Source organism: Triticum urartu, chromosome 5A (assembly GCF_056163025.1).
Source record: "Triticum urartu cultivar PI428250 chromosome 5A, HENAU_Tu73, whole genome shotgun sequence".
Taxonomy (NCBI): domain Eukaryota; kingdom Viridiplantae; phylum Streptophyta; class Magnoliopsida; order Poales; family Poaceae; genus Triticum; species Triticum urartu.
This window is the reverse complement of record NC_141877.1, coordinates 57,265,190-57,284,949: the sequence shown is the minus strand read 5'-3', so window position 1 is coordinate 57,284,949 and position 19,760 is coordinate 57,265,190. Positions and strand designations below refer to the sequence as shown.

The 19,760-nt window shown below is 48.3% G+C and overlaps 2 pseudogenes; both read left to right on the top strand.

Moving 5' to 3' along the window:
* Nucleotides 1–7,566: 7,566 nt before the first annotated feature.
* Nucleotides 7,567–9,343, top strand: LOC147968005 (uncharacterized; annotated as a pseudogene).
* Nucleotides 9,344–10,754: 1,411 nt separating this feature from the next.
* LOC125506771 (vacuolar-sorting receptor 1-like) lies at nucleotides 10,755–18,424 on the top strand (annotated as a pseudogene).
* The last annotated feature ends 1,336 nt before the right edge of the window (nucleotides 18,425–19,760 follow it).

The window sequence follows — 19,760 nt, the reverse complement described above, 5'->3', positions numbered from 1 at the left end:
GAGTCGATCACTGCAGCTCAATTGGCGGAACTCTATACCTCTCGGATTGTCTCTCTGCACGGTATTCCTCAAGTGATCTCTTCAGACCGTGGCAGCATCTTTACCTCGAAGTTTTGGGATTCTTTTCAGAAGGCCATGGGCACCAACATCCGCTTCAGCACAGCTTTCCATCCTCAAACTAGCGGTCAAGTCGAGCGTGTCAACCAGATTCTTGAAGATATGCTCAGGGCTTGTGTGATCTCCTTCGGCATGAAGTGGGAGGATTGTCTTCCTTATGCTGAATTCGCCTACAACAACAGTTTTCAAGCAAGTTCGGGAAAGGCCCCATTTGAAATTCTGTATGGCAGGAAGTGTCGTACCCCTCTCAACTGGTCTGAAACCGGTGAACGTCAGCTTTTGGGTAATGACTTAATCACGGAGGCAGAGGAAATGTGCAAAGTCATTCGTGATAACCTCAAAGCAGCCCAATCCCACCAGAAAAGCTACTATGATAGTAAGCACCGTGATTTGGCTTTCAAGATCGGAGATCATGTTTACCTCCGTGTCTCTCCTATGAAAGGTACTTGTCGCTTCGGTATCAAAGGGAAGCTTGCCCCCAGATACGTGGGACCTTTCAAGATTGTCAGCAAGAGAGGCGATCTCGCCTATCAACTCGAGCTTCCTTCAAACTTTGCAAATGTTCATGATGTGTTACATGTCTCTCACCTCCGAAAGTGCTTCAAGACTCCTGACCGCACCGTCAACTTTGAGGACATTTAGCTCCAAGAAGATCTTTCCTATCGTGAGCACCCAGTTGCTATTCTCGAAGAGACTGTACGCAAGACTCGCAACAAGTCAATCAAATTCCTCAAAGTCAAGTGGTCACACCATTCCGACCGTGAAGCTACCTGGGAACGCGAGGATCACCTCCGTTCTGAGTACCCGGCGTTCTTTCAGTCCTAGATCTCGGGACGAGATCCTTTCGTAGTGGTGGAGTGTTGTAACACCCCGGATGTAACTTTCCCAATTTGTACTCCAACTCTTGCCGTTTCCGGTGTTAAGTTATTTTATTTTCTCGGGTTCGGGTCTTTGTCTCCGTGTGTTGTTATCGTTGTCATGCATCTCATATCATGTCATCATGTGCATTGCATTTGCATACGTGTTCATCTCATGCATTCGAGCATTTTCCCCGTTGTCCGTTTTGCATTCCGGCGCTTCGTTCTCCTCCGGTGGTCGTTTCTAGCTTTCTTTCATGTGTGGGGATTAAACATTTCTGGATTGGACCGAGACTTGCCAAGCGGCCTTGGTTTACTACCGGTAGACCGCATGTCAAGTTTCGTATCATTTGGACTTCGTTTGATACTCCAACGGTTAACCGGGGGACCGAAAAGGCCTCGTGTGTGTTGCAGCCCAACACCCCTCCAATTTGGCCCAAAACCCACCTAAACCTGCTCCATCATCTAGAGCGTTCGATCACGATCGCGTGGCCGAAAACCGCACCTCATTTGGAGTCTCCTAGCTCCTTCTCTGCCTATATAAAGACCAGCTCCGAAATTCGCGGTTCCATTCTCCCCCTAACCCTAGATCCATCCACCACCGCCGCCGGACACGTCCGGACGGAGCCGGACGTGTCCGCCCGCCGCCGCCGTCCAATCGCTGGCCGCCACCTGTCCCGCGGGGGACCGCTTTGCCGCCTCCCAGCCACCGGCCCGCGAGGCCCGGGGCCGGCCCTCTCCTCCGCCCGACCGGGCCCCGAGGCCCATTGCCGCCCCGCCGCCGCACGGGGTCTTCTCCCCCGGATCCGGCCACGTTAACGGCCGCCGACGGCCACCTCAGCCACCGCGCCGCCATTGCCGGGCCGCTCCGCGCCTCCGCCGCCCGAGGCCTCCTCCGCCGCACGCCGACCCCGTCTCTGCTCCGCCCCGCCACCGCTCCTCTCTGGCGACCGGAGCCCGGCCGGATCCGGCCGCTCCCTCACCAGATCCGGCGACCCCCCTCCAACTCCGGCCATCTACAGCTCCGGCGAGCTCGGATCCGCCGCCGCCTCGGATTCCGTGCCAACCCTAGATTTGAGAGAGGTTGATTTTTTTCACTAAGTCCCCGGAATTTCCTAGCCCAAGTTCCCATGTTCATAGCATCGTATCTCCTCATCTGTAGCTCCGATTTGGGCATATAGCATATAAAAATGTTCATCTCAAAGAGTACATCATTTCATTCCATTGCATCATTTTCATTTGAGTTCATCTTGATGCCCGAAATGCTGTTAGAAGAGGGCCACTTGAGTTAATTTTCAGATCTGCTACTCCATTTGCATATTTGTCATTTTTGCCATGATTATTGTGTGCATGTTATGCCCATGAGCTCTACATATGTTTTGTTAAGGGTTTTTCCATCTTTCCAGAGGTGCAACCCATGTATTTTTGTGATGTGTGTGGTGACTAGCACAAGCTTGCAAAGTGGTGCACTTGGTAATTCTGTTTTCAGGGACTTAGCATTTCCACTAAGTCCTTGAGCTGTTTATCTCATGTTGTCATATGTTCATGTTGTTTCCTAGTGATCCGTGCCTCTTTTGAGGATGATCAGTAAGGATGTTTTGTTAACCTTGTAGTGCTCTATCCATCCATGTCTTTGTTTGCAATTATGGAGCATCCTAGCTTGAGTCAATCGAGCTCTACTTTTGCTACTTTGTGAATCTGGGCAGATTGTCAACTTGTTTGCAATTTTGCCGATGATGTTGTAGTTGATCCGTGCATGCTATGCTATTGTTCTGGCCATGTCTAGCTTGTATTTTGTGTATTCTTGATGGATGCATGCTTAGTTTGTCATGACCTGCTCCGTAGTGAGTGCATCGAGCTCGTAAACATACCTACTTGATATCTGTTTCATCATGCTCCAGTTTTCACAAAGTCTGAGAGCTGATTATGTTTTTGCCATGTTCACATGCTTGCAATTGTATTTTCTGATCCCTTTTGGCTCAAGGTCACAAGGGACTTTTGTTAAGCTCTTTGAGTAGCTCCATGCCATGCTTTACTTTTCCATGTTCAGGTCCTGTAGCATGTAGTTTTGTGGCTCCGAAGAGGGCTACCTGATCTGAAATTCCAGACAAGTGTTAATTTCACTAAGTCTGAGATCTGTTTGCCATATGCATTTTTGCCATGCTTGTTTGAACCTGTTAATGGATGAATTGGCCGTAGCTCAGTGCTAGACTTTTGTTAAGCATCTTGAGTGCATCCCTACCATGTATTTTGTTGTCATGTTTGGCTGTTGTGGCATGTTCATCTCATTGCATTTAGATGGCTACTTGCCATAAATCACAGACCGGTGTCATATTTGAATTGCTTGCCATTTCCAAACCGTAACTCCGATTCCGGCGTTCTTTATATCGTTTTCAAGTGATTTCATCTCATATATCCAGTGTCACACTTGGAATCCCAAGTTGAGGCCAGATTCATGCATCCCTTGTCAATTCTTGCATATGCATCCCGCATTGCATCCCGCATAGCATACCATCCTTGCATCATATTGTTTGATCCTTGCACGTGATTGATTGTGTCCTTGTTGCTTGTTTGTCTTGTTTGGGTAGAGCCGGGAGACGAGTTCGCTAACGAGGAGCCCGTTGAGTTTGGTTTCGAGGATCCAGTCAACTCTGACAACTTTGCAGGCAAGATGATCGTACCCTCGAAATCACTACTATCTTTGCTTTGCTAGATGCTCGCTCTTTTGCTATGCCAATGCTACGATGCCTACCATTTGCTTTCAAGCCTCCCTAATTGCCATGTCAAACCTCTAACCCACCATGTCCTAGCAAACCATTGATTGGCTATGTTACCGCTTTGCTCAGCCCCTCTTATAGCGTTGCTAGTTGTAGTTGAAGATTGGAGGCCGTTCCTTGTTGGAACATTTATTTACTTGTTGGGATATCATTATATTGCTATGTTATCTTAATGCATCTATATACTTGGTAAAGGGTGGAAGGCTCGGCCTCTCGCCTAGTGTTTTTTTCCACTCTTGCCGCCCTAGTTTCCGTCATATCGGTGTTATGTTCCCGGATTTTGCGTTCCTTACGCGGTTGGGTTATAATGGGAACCCCTTGATAGTTCGCCTTGATTAAAGCTTTTCCAACAATGCCCAACATTGGTTTTACCATTTGCCACCTAGCCTATTTTTCCCTTGGGTTTCCGGAGCCCGAGGGTCATCTTATTTAAACCCCCCCGGGCCAGTACTCCTCTGAGTGTTGGTCCACCTGTCAGCTGCCGGTGGCCACCAGGGGCAACTCTGGGCTGGCCTACCCGTACCTAGGACAATCTGAGTGTGCCCTGAGAAAGAGATATGTGCAGGTCCTATCGGATTTGCCGGCACATTCGGGCGGTGTTGCTGGTCTAGTTTTAACCTGTCGAAGTGTCTTGAAGAACCGAGGTACCGAGTCTGATCGGAACGTCTCAGGAGGAGGTCTATTCCTTCGTTGACCGTGAGAGCTTGTCATGGGCTAAGTTGGGACTCCCTTGCAGGGTTTCGAACTTTCAAAAGCCGTGCCCGCGGTTATGGGCAGATGGAAATTTGTTAATGTCCGGTTGTAGATAACTTGAGCCTTAATTTAATTTAAATGAATCAACCGAGTGTGTTACCGTGATGGCCTCTTCTCGGCGGAGTCTGGGAAGTGGACACAGTGTTGGAGTAATGCTTGCGCAGGTTGCTCTCTAGTTTCTCGCTCGCGCTTTGCCTCCTCTTCTCGCTCTCTTTTGCGAACAGGATAGCCACCATATTTGCTAGTCGCTTGCTGCCGCTCCACATATACTTTTACCTTGCCTTACCTATAAGCTTAAATAGTCTTGATCGCGAGGGTGCGAGATTGCTGAGTCCCTGTGGCTCACAGATTACTATTACCCCAGATGCAGGTCCAGATGATTTCGCTCCAGGTGACGCGCTCGAGCTCAAGTGGGAGTTCGACGAGGACTCTCAACGTTACTATGTTTCCTTTCCTGATGATCAGTAGTGGTGCCCAGTTGGGGGTGATCGGGACCGTGTCGCATGTTGGGTTATCTTTTATTTTGGCGTCGTAGTCGGGCCATGAGTGTTTTGAATGATGTAATGTTATTTATGTACCTTGATTGACGTGGCGATTGTAAGCCAACTATGTTATCTCCCCTTTATTATTTTATTACATGGGATGTTGTAAAGATTACCTTACTTGCGACATATGCCTTCAATGTGATTATGTCTCTAAGTCGTGCCTCGACACGTGGGAGCTATAGTCACATCGAGGGTGTTACACGAACCCTCTAACTGTCTGGACCCATCAAAATGAATAGTCCAATATGTATTATCTGGTTTCTCCTCATGTGCCTGTAACTCCGTCCAATCGTTGATGAAATCTACGAGTGCCTGGGACTTGATCGCCGTGTGAGGTATATATTTGAGCCCGTGGGGTCCAAGCTCAATGGCCCACTTGGCAATCCGGCCAGTTGCCTCTCTGTTTTGAATGATGTCGCCCAGAGGAGCTAAACTGACCACTGTGAAAATAGTGTTTGAGCTTCCGGCTTGCCATAAACACCCCATACACCAGTTTCTGCCAATGCGGATACCTCTGCTTTGATTCAATGAGCACCTCGCTAATATAATAAATCGGCCATTGAACCGGATACTCTTTGCCGGGCTCCTTGCACTCTACCACAATGGCTACGCTGACAGCCCGGGCATTAGCAGCCACATATAATAATAACGGCTCTTTGTCGATCGGTGCTGCCAGCACGGGCGGTTCCACGAGCTGCCTCTTCAGATCTTCAAACGCCTTATCAGCTGCCTCACTCCAGACAAAGTTATCCGTTTTCTTGAGCATCTGATATAAGGGGATGGCCTTCTCTCCAAGGCGGATGATAAACCGGCTCAAGGCTGTAATCCGGCCGGCCAGACATTGCACATCGTTAATACACGCCAGTTTAGCCAAGGACGTAATTGCTGCAATCTTTTCCGGATTAGCCTCAATGCCTCTGTTTGAAACCAGAAAGCCTAAGAGCTTGCCTGGCGGGACACCGAAAACACACTTCTCTGGATTGAGCATCATCTTGTAAACCCGGAGATTGTCAAAGGTTTCCCGTAGATCATCTATCAAAGTCTCCTCCTTTCGGGATTTGACCACAATATCATCTACATACGCATGAACATTGCGCCCAATTTGCTTATGAAGGCAATTCTGAACACATCGCTGGTAAGTTGCCTGGGCACTCTTGAGTCCAAAGGGCATGGAAACATAGCCGAAGGCTCCAAAGGGAGTTATAAAGGTTGTCTTCTCCTGGTCCTTAACTGCCATTTTGATCTGATGATAACCAGAGTAAGCATCCAAAAAACACAAACGGTCACAACCCGCCGTAGCATCAATTATCTGATCAATGCAAGGGAGAGCAAAGGGGTCTGCAGGGCAAGCCTTGTTTAAATCTGTGTAGTCCACACACATGCGCCAAGTGCCATTTTTCTTAAGAACCAGCACCGGATTGGCTAACCACTCTGGATGAAAAACTTCAACAATAAACCCAGCAGCCAACAAACGGGTGACCTCTTCACCTATAGCCTTGCGCCTTTCCTCGTTGAAACGGAGGAGGAACTGTCGGACCGGTTTGAATTCAGGATCAATGTTGAGTGTGTGCTCAGCGAGTTCTCTCGGTACACCTGGCATGTCAGAAGGTTTCCATGCAAAGATGTCCTGATTCTCATGGATGAACTCGATGAGCGCGCTTTCCTATTTGGGATCCAGGTTAGCGCTGATGCTGAACTGTTTGGATGAATCCCCAGGGACAAAGTCAACCATCTTAATGTCTGTAGCTGATTTGAAATTCAATGCTGGATCATGCTCCGTAGTTGGCTTTTTTAAGGAGGTCATGTCTGCCGGATCAACTTGCTCCTTATAGAATTTTAACTCCTCCGTGGCACAAACCAACTCAGCATAAGCCGCATCGCCTTCTTCACACTCCAAAGCAATCTTTCTACTTCCATGTACTGTGATAGTCCTGTTAGAGTTATAATATAAGTCATGTACCCCTTTGTATTTATCCCGTTGTATGAGGGGTTTCCTGCATATGTTCCACACCTGTACATGTGTATATATATCGGCCTATGGCCTCATGGGAATACAAGTTGCATATTCCTAACATGGTATTAGAGCTAGGTCAATTTTTTTGCACGCTGCAACTCGTGCGTTTGATCTCCTCTCCGTCTCTCGATCGAAGCGCAGGAGCCCCCGCTCTCCTCTCCTGCCGGCCCATCCCGATCGGGAGTTCTCCCAGCCTCCCGCAGGAGCCCTGCTCTCCTCTCCCGCCGGCCGCTCGCAGGGCTGCCCAGGAGCGCTCGCACGGGCTACTGTTGCCTGCCCGTCCCGATCCATCCCGCTCGTCTCAAGCCGCCGGGAGTCCTCCAAGCCGCTCATCCCGCCGGTGCCCAGGGAGCTTGGCTGCCGGCTCGTCCAGATCGGGAGTTACCCAGCCGCCCATCCCGCTCGTCCCAGTCGCCCGTCCCGCAGGCGCCCAGGGAGCGGCTTCCGAAGCTCCCGTAGCCAGCGCCTGATCCCGATCTGGTTGTTCTCGTCGGATTAAAAAAATGTCTGCTGCATCAGGTTTTGTTGCTGTCCCTCGCTGTTCGGTGATCTTTGATGGTACTAACTACACCGAGTTCACTGGCTTCATGCGCATTCACATGCGTGGCATTCGTCTTTGGGGTGTTCTTTCTGGCGAGGTCTGCTGTCCGCCACGTCCAGTTCCTCCGGTGGCCCCTACTCCGCCAACTCCATCGGTTCTTCCCACGGATGCTAATTAGGCCGCCAAGGATGCGGCTAAGGTTGCTGATGAGGCTGCTGATCGTGCTTATGATGAGAGGGTTTTGGCTTATGAGGAGGCTCTTCAGTTGTATCATGGTGCTCTGTCTGCTTACACCCAGTGGCTTGATGATGATGCTCGTGCTGCAGCTGTTCTCACTGCTAGTGTTCTGCCTCAGTTTGCTTCTGAATTTCTGGGTCTTTCTACTGTCTTTGAGATGTGGACCCGTCTTCGTGAGCGCTATCAGCCCTCTGGTGATGCCTTATACCTCTCTGTGATCTGTCAGGAGCATGCTCTTCAGCAGGGTGACTCTACTGTTGATGACTTCTATGCCCAGAGTTCTGCTATCTGGCGTCAGCTTGATTCTCTTCGTAGTGCTGGGTGTCGTACCTGCCCCTGTTGCCAGGATGTCCAGACCAATTTGGAGTTTCATCGCGTCTATGAGTTCTTGTCTCGGCTCCGTAAGGAGTTTGAGCCCCGGCGTGCTCAGTTGTTTGCTCGTGGCCGTATTTCTCTATGGAGGCGCTTTCTGAGATTCGTGCAGAGGAGACTCGCTTACGTGGTGCTGGTTTGCTGGAGGTTCCCTCTGTGCTTGCTACTCGTGCTCCTACGCCACCTGCTCCATCGACCACTTCTCGCTCGAGTGCTCCGCCGCTCTTGCCCACTCCTTCTGGAGGCTCAGGTCGCCCCCGTCCACACTGCGCCTATTGCAACAATGATGGTCATCTTGAGTCTCAGTGCTACACGAAGAAGAAACACCTGCGCAAGGCTCGATCATCATCTTCAGGGACTTCGTCGTCTACCTCGACAGCTTCAGCCATTGCTTTGACTGAGCAGGATATTCTGAGACTTAAGCGTCTGCTCGTGGCTTCAGGTTCTTCCTCGACGGGTGCTGCCGGTTCTGTGACTGATGCTTCCTGCACTGAGCACTCACCCTCTACACAGTCAGGTACATCCCCATGGGTTCTGGACTCTGGAGCTTCTTTTCATATGTCTTCTCATTCTTCCACTTTGTCCTCTCTTCGATCACTCGATTCTCCTATTCATGTCCTCACTACTGATGGTACTCCCCTTTCTGTTGCTAGTAGAGGCAATCTTACTACTCCTTCTTATTCTGTTCCTGATGTTGCTCATGTTCCTCGACTTACCATGAATTTGTTTTCTGCTGGACAACTTACGGATTCTGGTTGTCGCGTCATCCTTGACGTTGACTCTTGTTCTGTCCAGGACCATCACACGCACACTCTGGTTGGGGCTGGCCCTCGCCGCCGTGATTCTCAGGGTCTTTGGGAGTTGGACTGGCTTCATGTTCCTTCTGCTGCCACCACCATCGCCAGTTCTCCCGCTTCTGTTGCCTCCGTCACTGGTTCCTTCCAGCAGTGGCATCATCGACTTGGTCATCTGTGTGGTTCTCGGTTGTCTTCTTTAGTTCGTCGAGGCCTTCTGGGGTCTGTCTCAGGAGATGTCTCTTTAGAGTGTCAGGGTTGTCGTCTTGGCAAGCAGATTCAGTTACCATATTCACATAGTGAGTCCGTGTCTAAGCGTCCTTTCGATTTAGTCCATTCTGATGTATGGGGTCCGGCCCCTTTCGCTTCGAAAGGTGGTCATAAATACTATATTATTTTCATAGATGATTTCTCTCGTTACACATGGCTTTATTTCATGACTTCTCGCTCTGAGGTGTTGTCTATTTATAAGCGTTTTGCTGCCATGGTTCATACTCAGTTCTCTTCACCCATTCGTGTTTTTCGTGTTGACTCTGCTGGCAAGTATATCTCTAAGATGTTGCATGGTGTTCTTGCTGAGCACGGGACTCTCTCTCAATTCTCTTGTCCTGGTGCTCATGCTCAGAATGGTGTGGCTGAGCGCAAGCATCGACATCTTCTTGAGACGGCTCGTGCATTGATGATTGCTGCCTCTCTCCCGCCTCATTTTTGGGCTGAGGCCGTCTCCACATCCACCTATCTTATCAATATACAGCCTTCCGCTGCTCTACAGGGTGGTGTTCCTTTCGAGCGACTTTTTGATCGTTCTCCCGATTATTCGATGCTTCGCTCGTTTGGTTGTGTTTGCTATGTTCTTCTTGCCCCTCGCGAACGCACCAAACTGACCGCTCAGTCTGTTGAGTGTGTCTTCTTAGGCTACAGTGATGAGCATAAGGGGTATCGTTGTTGGGATCCTATTGGTCGTCGGATGCGTATCTCTCGAGATGTGACTTTTGAAGAGTCTCGTCCCTTCTACCCACGCCCATCTTCCTCGACTTTTTCAGTGCAGGATATCTCTTTCCTCACTTTTCCTGACTCACTTATCACCCCTGCCGACACTGTACCTCTCCATTCCACTTCCTCTCCTTCTCCACATCTAGTTGACTTGCAGCCATCATCCTCCCCGGTCTCCTCGCCTAGCATGTCACCGGGTTCTCCACCCTCATCTCCGGTGACTTCCTCCCCGGTCTCCTCTCCCAGTCTGTCACCGGATTCTACACCTTCATCTCCGGTGCCTTCTTCGTCGCCACCCCCTGATTCTACCTTGCCGATTCCTCCTTCTATTATTCCATCTCTTCCTCAGCATTACACTCGTCGTCCACGACCAGTTGATGCCTCTGTGGATGGGTCGTCATCTTCCTCTCAGCCTACTTATGGCTTGCGTTCTCGTCCTCGTCCGCCTGTTGATCGCTTTGGCTTTCCCACCGCTGGTGCTGCTGTTCTTGAGCCAACTTCTTACCGTCAGGCTGTTGTTCATCCTGAATGGCAGTTTGCGATGGCAGAGGAGATTGCTGCTCTTGAACACACGGGTACTTGGGATCTTGTTTCTCTTCCTCCCGGAGTCCGTTCGATCACTTGTAAGTGGGTCTACAAGGTTAAGACTCGCTCCGATGGTTCTCTTGAGCGTCACAAATCTCATCTTGTGGCTCGTGGTTTTCAGCAGGAGCATGGTCGTGATTATGACGAGACTTTTGCTCCTGTGGCTCATATGACCACTGTTCGTACCCTCCTTGCCGTTGCCTCTGCACGCCACTGGTCTATATCTCAGCTTGATGTTAAGAATGCCTTTCTTAATGGTGAGCTGCGTGAGGAGGTGTACATGCAGCCACCACCTGGGTATTCGGTTCCTGATGGCATGGTATGTCGTCTTCGTCGCTCTCTCTATGGCCTTAAGCAAGCCCCCCGCGCCTGGTTTGAGCGCTTTGCCTCTATGATCACTGCTGCTGGTTTTTTCGCAAGTGCTCATGATCCCGCATTGTTTATTCACCTTTCTCCTCGTGGTCGGACACTTCTTCTTCTTTATGTTGATGACATGATCATCACGGGGGATGACCCCGACTATATTGCCTTTGTAAAGGCCCGTCTTAGTGAGCAGTTTCTTATGTCAGATCTTGGACCTCTTCGCTACTTTCTTGGGATTGAAGTCTCTTCTACCTCTGATGGCTTTTTTATATCCCAGGAAAAGTATATCCAGGATCTTCTTGCTCGTGCTGCTCTTACTGACGAGCGCGTTGTTGAGACTCCTATGGAGCTCAATGTTCACCTCCGTGCTACTGATGGTGATCCTCTCCCTGATCCGACGCGTTATCGTCATCTTGTTGGCAGTCTTGTCTATCTAGCTGTCACTCATCCGAACATATCTTATCCGGTCCATATTCTGAGTCAGTTTGTCTCTGCCCCCACCTCGGTTCACTATAGTCATCTCCTTCGTGTTCTTCGATATCTTCGAGGCACGATCTGTCACCGTCTATTCTTTCCTCGCTCCAGTTCTTTACAGCTCCAGGCCTATTCGGATGCTACGTGGGCTAGTGATCCTTCCGATCGCCGTTCACTTTCTGCTTACTGTGTTTTTCTTGGTGGTTCTCTCATTGCCTGGAAGACGAAGAAACAGCTTGCAGTTTCCCGTTCGAGTGCCGAGGCTGAGTTGCGAGCAATGGCTCTTTTGACGGCAGAGGTGACTTGGTTACGGTGGTTACTTCAGGATTTTGGTGTTTCTGTCACTACACCGACTCTGCTTCTATCTGACAGTACAGGTGCTATCAGCATTGCACGCGATCCTGTGAAGCATGAGCTCACCAAGCATATTGGTGTTGATGCTTTCTATGTGCGTACTGCTGTGCAGGATCAGGTTATTGCTCTTCAGTATGTGCCTTCCGAGTTACAGTTGGCGGATTTCCTAACGAAGGCTCAGACTAGAGCACAACATGGCTTTTATCTCTCCAAACTCAGTGTTGTTCATCCACCATGAGTTTGAGGGGGGGTGTTAGAGTTATAATATAAGTCATGTACCCCTTTGTATTTATCCTGTTGTATGAGGGGTTTCCTGCATATGTTCCACACCTGTACATGTATATATATATATCGGCCTATGGCCTCATGGGAATACAAGTTGCATATTCCTAACAAGTCCCTTTATGACCTAGCATTTTAAGCTGTAGGTAAACATAACATGGCCTTGCCATAAACTTAGCATAAACCGGCCGCCCAAACAAGGCGTGGTATGGACTTTTGATCTTCACCACCTCAAATGCCAATGTTTCTGACCTTGAATCATAGTCATCTCCAAAAGCTACCTCTGAAGCTATCCTACCAATGGGATATGCAGACTTACCAGGGACCACACCATGAAATACTATATTCGACGGTTTAAGATCCTTATCTGTCAACCCCATACGGCGGAATGTATCATAATACAAAATATTGATACTACTTCCCCCATCCATGAGCACTTTAGTGAACTTGTATCCCCCAACTTGAGGGGCTACCACCAAGGCCAAATGACCTGGATTATCAACCCGGGGCGGGTGATCCTCTCTGCTCCACAAAATAGGTTGCTCCGACCAGCGTAAATACTGAGGTACTGCTGGCTCAACAGAGTTGACTGCCCTTTTGTGAAGCTTCTGATCACGTTTGCACAAAGTAGTAGTGAAGACATGATATTGCACGTTGTTCAGCTGTTTGGGATTGCTCTGATAACCCGACTGCTGCTGCTGCTGACTCCCCTGATGGTTGTAACCTCCCTGGTTGCCTTGGTTTCCTTGATTGACGTGTCCGATTTGATTTCCTGGAAACCCTGAACCAGAACCACCGCCTCCATAACCTGGCCCGTGGAAACCTCCTCCTGAACTGCCGGGCGGGCCGTTGTCATATTGGAACATATTGGAATTCTTGAAATCCCGCATGATATAACAATCTTTCCAGAGATGTGATGCCGGTTTCTCCTTCGATCCATGCTTTGGACAGGGATGATTTAACAAACGCTCCAAATTGTTTCCTGGACCTCCACCCCTCTGGGGCTGCTTGCCTTTACGGCGCTGGCCATTCTCCTGCACGTTGGTATTTGCGACAAAGTCCAAACCACTGTCAGCCTTGCGCTTACCAGCGTTTCCATGGCCTACCGGATTGTGTTGTTGGCCTTTGGCATTGTCGTTCTTCTTACCCTTCTCCGGTTTGTCCTCCTCTGAATCCGGGTCCTTGGTATTATCTGAATCGGCATATTTAACCAAAGCGGCCATGAGTGTTGACATGTCGTTGCAGTGACGTTTGAGCCTTCCCAACTTCTGTTTCAACGGCTTGAAACGGCAATTGCCCTCTAACGTTAACACTGCGGTGTCTGCATTGATACGATCTGATGAATGCAAAATCGCCGAGACCCGTTTGACCCAATGGGTCATGGACTCCCCTTCCTCTTGGACACAAGTGGCCAGATCTACAATTGACATTGGCTGCTTACACGTATCCTTGAAGTTCTGGATAAACCGGTGCTTCAGTTCGGCCCATGATCCAATAGAGTTGGTCGGCAAGCTCTTCAACCAAGTGCGAGCTGTTCCTTCCAACATCATGGTGAAATATTTAGCACACACCACCTCATCCACATCTAACATCTCCATTGCCATCTCATAGCTCTCCACCCACGCCTCTGGCTGCAAATCGGCGGTACAATTTGGTACCTTACGAGGTCCCTTGAAATCCTTGGGTAGTCGCACATTACGCAAAGCAGGAGTTAAACACGGTACCCCTAAGGAACTGAACATCGCCCCTGGCTCCACGGAGGCGGTGGCGTGAACCGGAGTATGCTGTCGTGCTTCGTGTCGAGCTGTCAACTCAGCCTCTCGGCGTGCACGGCCATGGTCCACAACATCTTGCGCATTCGCACCTCCCCCAGCCGGGTTGTTCCCTCGTGGCGAATTTCGGCGGCGTGCACTACTGGACACGGCCGGTTCGTCTTCCATGTGTCTGCTATAACTCCGGCTTGGACGGGGAGTGGAATGAATCCTCTCACGGCTGTGTGAATATGCTTGCTGTTGATTTAGTGCTGTCTGAATGAGATCCCTGGCCCGACATGCTTCCACTGCAACTGGTGACTCGCCGTCGGTTGGGAGGGCCGCCAGGCGTGAAGCGGTGGCCACAATGTTGTCCAACGGGTTGGAATAATGCCCGGGCGGCATTGATGGTACAACGTTGTTCTGGCGAGGCAGGTCCGCCGTGCGCGGCTGAACCGGCGCTCCTGCTCCCAGTGCCCCTGCCCGGTTTAGCGTGGGTTAGTTACCAGCTCCTGCACCTGGCGTGTTGAAAAGATTATGTGGCTCATAAACCGACGGGAGACGTGATCGGTACCTTCTTCTCATGACTTCCTCTGAAGCATTCTGATCCAGTCTAATCCGGTAAGCCTGTGCTTCCAACTCGGCCCGCTCCGTAGCCATCCTGGCGTTCTCTGCTGCCAGGTCCGCTTTAGCCTGGGCTATCTGATCTTTCACTTTTGCAATCTCCGCATTGTGATGATCCCTGGCTGCTGCGTCTACCTTCGCAGACATTAATGTTGCCAGACCGTTGAACAAATCAGACAAGACTTGTGCCAGAGGTGGCGTCGAGCTTCCTGCCCCTACTGGTGTGGCCGTCGCTGAACTGGAGAGCATTGCTGCGGCGGTAGATGAATGAGGCGCCAATTGTGTGCCAGCCATGAAGATGGCGGCCCGGTTTGGTAGACCGGGGGAATCCGGAATACTGTTGCCCTCGGATCCTCCCTCCATCCGGTCGTCCTGCAACTGGTAAAGCGATTTGGTTTCTCCAGAAGACTCGTCATCAGAGCAGACTACGGTTTCCCCATCGGACACCGGTCCGTCCTCGTACCCTCATCCATGGACGACACCTACGAAAACATCCCTTGCCTCGGGCTGAACCGGCGAAGAACTTGCACGCCGAGCCATTTCGATGATGTCGGTATATGTCCGGCTCGGGGGCCGGTTCGCCGATCTTGCCGATGAAGACGTGAATCCCACCGAAGGGGACCCGGTACCGTATTCGATTGAATCGGCCTCGGGAACCCATCCCGCGTTGTCGATGTAGAGCTTGCCGTGGCGACTCTTCGTCATCCGGCCCACAGCGTATCCCTTGAGTCCATCGAAGCTGCCCTTCAAGAACTCGAAACCATCGTGCGATAGCCCCACGGTGGGCGCCAACTGTCGTGGGTTTGTCACGGCAGATGTCCTCGTGAAAGGACTTAGTCGTGGAGCCATCGCAACGAGTTAGCTTAAAGGGGTTAAACCGGACAAGGGGACACGGGAGTTTATACTAGTTCGGCCCCTTCGATGAAGGTAAAAGCCTACGTCTAGTTGTGATTGGTATTGCTAGGGTTTCAAAGGCCGGGGAGCGAATCAGCTTTGTCTGGCTCTCGAGTTGTTGTTGTCTGTTCCTAAACCACGGCCGGGTCGTCCCTTTATATACATAGGTTGACGCCCGCCGGACTACAGAGTCCCGAAGCCAGTTTATAAACGTATCCGGTTCGGCCTCTCTCTTTCTATCTTACTATACAAGTTACATGACTAGCCGGTTTACATTTACAGACTGTAACCCGCCTTTTGGCCCTCCGTAAAGCGCCATCATCTTTACATCTTCATGGGCTTCTAATCTTCAAAGAGTCAACCCGGCTACATAAGGTCGGTTTACCTCCAGTAGTAATATCCCCAACAGCTGTGCCAGCACCGACTTCGGTTTCCCGCAGCACGCTGGCTCCATGACCGGCATGGTCGTCTACCCAAGGCGCAACACGATGGACTGCATGAGCTTCGATGACTTCAAAATGAAAGACACAAGTTGGCAAGCCTAAGGGAACCTTGCCACACTTTTGAAGTGTATGTGATGTGGCTTGTCTAAGGTGTGGCTTGAACCAAACATCCACCTAAGTTGGTCAAACTTAACTAACCTTAGTTGTGGCAACCTTAGGCAAACTTTTCAAACCAAATAGCCCCAAAATATATGTTTTTTGTGGGTTAAAAAATAATATATGCTGCAAGGTATAACAAAGAAAAAGATGAAGGAGGGCTGATGTTATCTTGATTTTTTGTTGACTCGATGTACAATCTACATACACCTCTATTAACTAAGTGGAAAAATCTACCTAGCACATGTGTGCTACTCTAGAGAGAGCATGTGCATACATGCACAAATCTACAGCCACATGCTGACTTCATTGCAATAATTGCTAAATCTGAATTTACAAAATGATTTATCTCACAAACTGTTAATCTGATTAGTCTTCACCGGTGAGTTCGACTCGGCATGGGCTTCAAATAAGATCTCATGTTGTCATGTTTCAATGAATTTTATTCACCGTCGCTAGTTACTAGGTTATGTCATCATAGTTGCCATGTTAACCGTAAATCATGGCCATAATTAGTGTGTATGGTTACCGGGTAATAGTTTTGCATTAAAAAAGGTAATAGTTTTGGACATTGCAACTATAATCCTAACTAGAATGTCTCAATGCAATTTAGCATTTCAATAGAGTAAAAGTATACTTTTATTAATGTACATTTTTTAGATTAAACTATGTAAATTGAAGTATTTAAAACTATATGCATACGTTTTAAAGTACTCCTACATCTATTTATAATACCACATGTACTTATGACCCGATGGAGTAATACAATATGGTTGCTTTAAATAGAATGTTACTTCACAACCAAGTTGAGGAATGGGCAGAAAGCAGGAGCAGCAGTAGTTCTTCTTGTTGATCAAATAACTCAACCATTATTTACAGTCGACAAATCAGAAAGCAGCCAGGCAACAAATGATTTACAGGATGTCACCATTCCTTCAGCACTTATAACCAGAAGCCTTGGGAACAGTCTCAAGAAAGCAATTGATAATGGCGATTTGGTTAATGTAAACTTCGACTGGGGGAGTCCTGATTGTACCCTGATGAGCGTGTTGCGTATGAATTCTAGAAAAACGGTAATGATGAATGTGGTCCAAAATGCGATAAGCAGGTTGATTTCCTAAAGAAATTTAAAGGTGTAGCCCAGACACTTGAGAAGAAGGGCTACACACAGTTCACTCCTCATTACATTACTTGGTATTGCCTGGAGAGTTATAAAGATAGCATAAAGAGCAGGTCCCAATGTATCAACTATGGAAGGTATTGTGCACCAGACCCGGAACAAGATAGGTATGATGGAAAAGATGTAGTGATTCAGAAATTACATCAACTTTGTGTGTTCAAAGATGCAAAGAGGGCGGGAAGGCTTGGTTATGGTGGGACTATGTGACTCATTTTGCTATGAGGTGCTCAATGAAGGAAATGAACTACAATAAAGGATGTGCTGGCAGTGTAATCGAATCACTTGGTATGCTAATGTTGCACCAGCTACTCCATGTTTGAAATTCAAGTGCAGTTATAATAATTGTGGTGAATGTGTATGTATTTTGCAGGCCTTAATCAAGAAGAGGTTGACATGTGTGCCGGTGATCCTAACGCAGACAAGGAAAATCATGTGCTAAAAGCTGAACAAGACGCATAGGTTACGAGTTGAGCACTATCTTAGTTTTTGCATTTACCAAGCTAGTTCTCTGAAATGCAGTGGCATCTTCTATTTTTCCAGATTAGCAAGGGTCCTCATAGTGATGTTACTTTGTTACCAACACTTTTAATCAACAATAGGCAATACAGAGGTCAGTGTTTGACCCTCAAATTTCAATCATGGAGTAGATACATGAGGAGCCTTACTGCTTATTGAATATCTATTTCCCAGGGAAACTTGAAAAATGAGCAGTTCTTAGAGCTCTATGCGCCAGCTTCCAAGAAAATAATGAACCATCTATTTTCTCAAATGAAGGTTTGATTTGATGGTTCCCATGATTTTCCATAGTCTTCTATATTTACCATGAATAAAGGAGAAATAAAAAATATTAACTAAAAGGGGTAGTATGTAAGCAATAGTTTTACGAACCAGCAGCCCATGAAGCTAGGATGGTCATCAAACACATGTCTCTTATCCACTAAGTTCCCAAATCATATCGCACTAAGTCCCTCATGCATTACGGCATGTATACTGGTAGAGACCGGGGTTGTGAAAAACTCCTACAATGCATTGTGTATGCTAGCAGCCTACAATTGTAGTGTTGTTGACACTACACATGTATGCGTACAATGGTATAGACGGCAACAAGCTTATAAACATAGAATAGTGGGCAATATATATATAATCTACACCATATCAACCAAAATCCTATACGACCACCACTTATAAACTACTGATGTAAGCTTATTATAAATTGTCTACCGATCAAGAAGACATACAAGTCAATCAGTGCTTGGACAACAATGGCGGTTGTTGGAAAGATATGGCTGCAAACATGACTGCGTGTGCTACCTCTTGAGCACTCCGTTGGTTTTCCCCGAAGAGGAAGGGATGATGCAGCAAAGTAGCGTAAGTATTTCCCTCAGTTTTTGAGAACCAAGGTATCAATCTAGTAGGAGGCTACGCGTGAGTCCCTTGTACCTGCACAAAACAAATAAATCCTCGCAACCAACGCGAATAGGGGTTCTCAATCCCAACACTACCACTTACGAGAGTGAGGTCTGATAGATATGATAAGATAATATTTTTGGTATTTTTGTGATAAAGATGCAAAGTAAAATAAAGGCAAAGTAAAAAGGCAAGGAAATAACTAAGTAGTAGGAGATTAATATGATGAAGATAGACCCGGGGGCCATAGGTTTCACTAGTGGCTTCTCTCGAGAGCATAAGTATTCAACGGTGGGTGAACAAATTGCTGTTGAGCAATTGATAGAATTGAGCATAGTTATGAGAATATCTAGGTATGATCATGTATATAGGCATCAAGTCCGAGACAAGTAGACCGACTCCTGCCTGCATCTACTACTATTACTCCACTCATCGACCGCTATCTAGCATGCATCAAGAGTATTAAGTTAAAAATAGAGTAACGCCTTAAGCAAGATGACATGATGTAGAGGGATAGACTCATGCAATATGATGAAAACCGCATCTTGTTATCCTCGATGGCAACAATACAATATGTGCCTTGCTGCCCCTACTGTCACTGGGAAAGGACACCGCAAGATTGAACCCAAAGCTAAGCACTTCTCCCATTGCAAGAAAGATCAATCTAGTAGGCCAAACCAAACTGATAATTCGAAGAGACTTGCAAAGATAACCAATCATAAATAAAAGAATTCAGAGGAGATTCAAATATTGTTCATAGATAAACTTGATCATAAACCCACAATTCATCAGTCTCAACAAACACACCACAAAAAAGAAGATTACATCGAATAGTTCTCCACAAGAGAGGGGGGAACATTGTATTGAGATCCAAAAAGAGAGAATAAGCCATCTAGCTACTAACTATGGACCCGTAGGTCTGAAGTAAACTACTCACACTTCATCGGAGAGGCTATGGTGTTGATGTAGAAGCCCTCCGTGATTGATGCCCCCTCTGGCGGAGCTCCGGAACAGGCCCCAAGATGGGATCTCGTGGATACAAAAAGTTGCGGCGGTGGAATTAGGTTTTTGGCTCCATATCTGATCGTTTGGGGGTATGTAGGTATATATAGGAGGAAGGAATACGTCGGTGGAGCAACAGGGGGCCCACGAGGGTGGAGGGCGCGCCTGGGGGGCGTAGGCGCGCCCCCTACCTCGTGGCCTCCTCTTTTGTGTCTTGACGTAGGGTCCAAGTCTCCCAGGTCTTG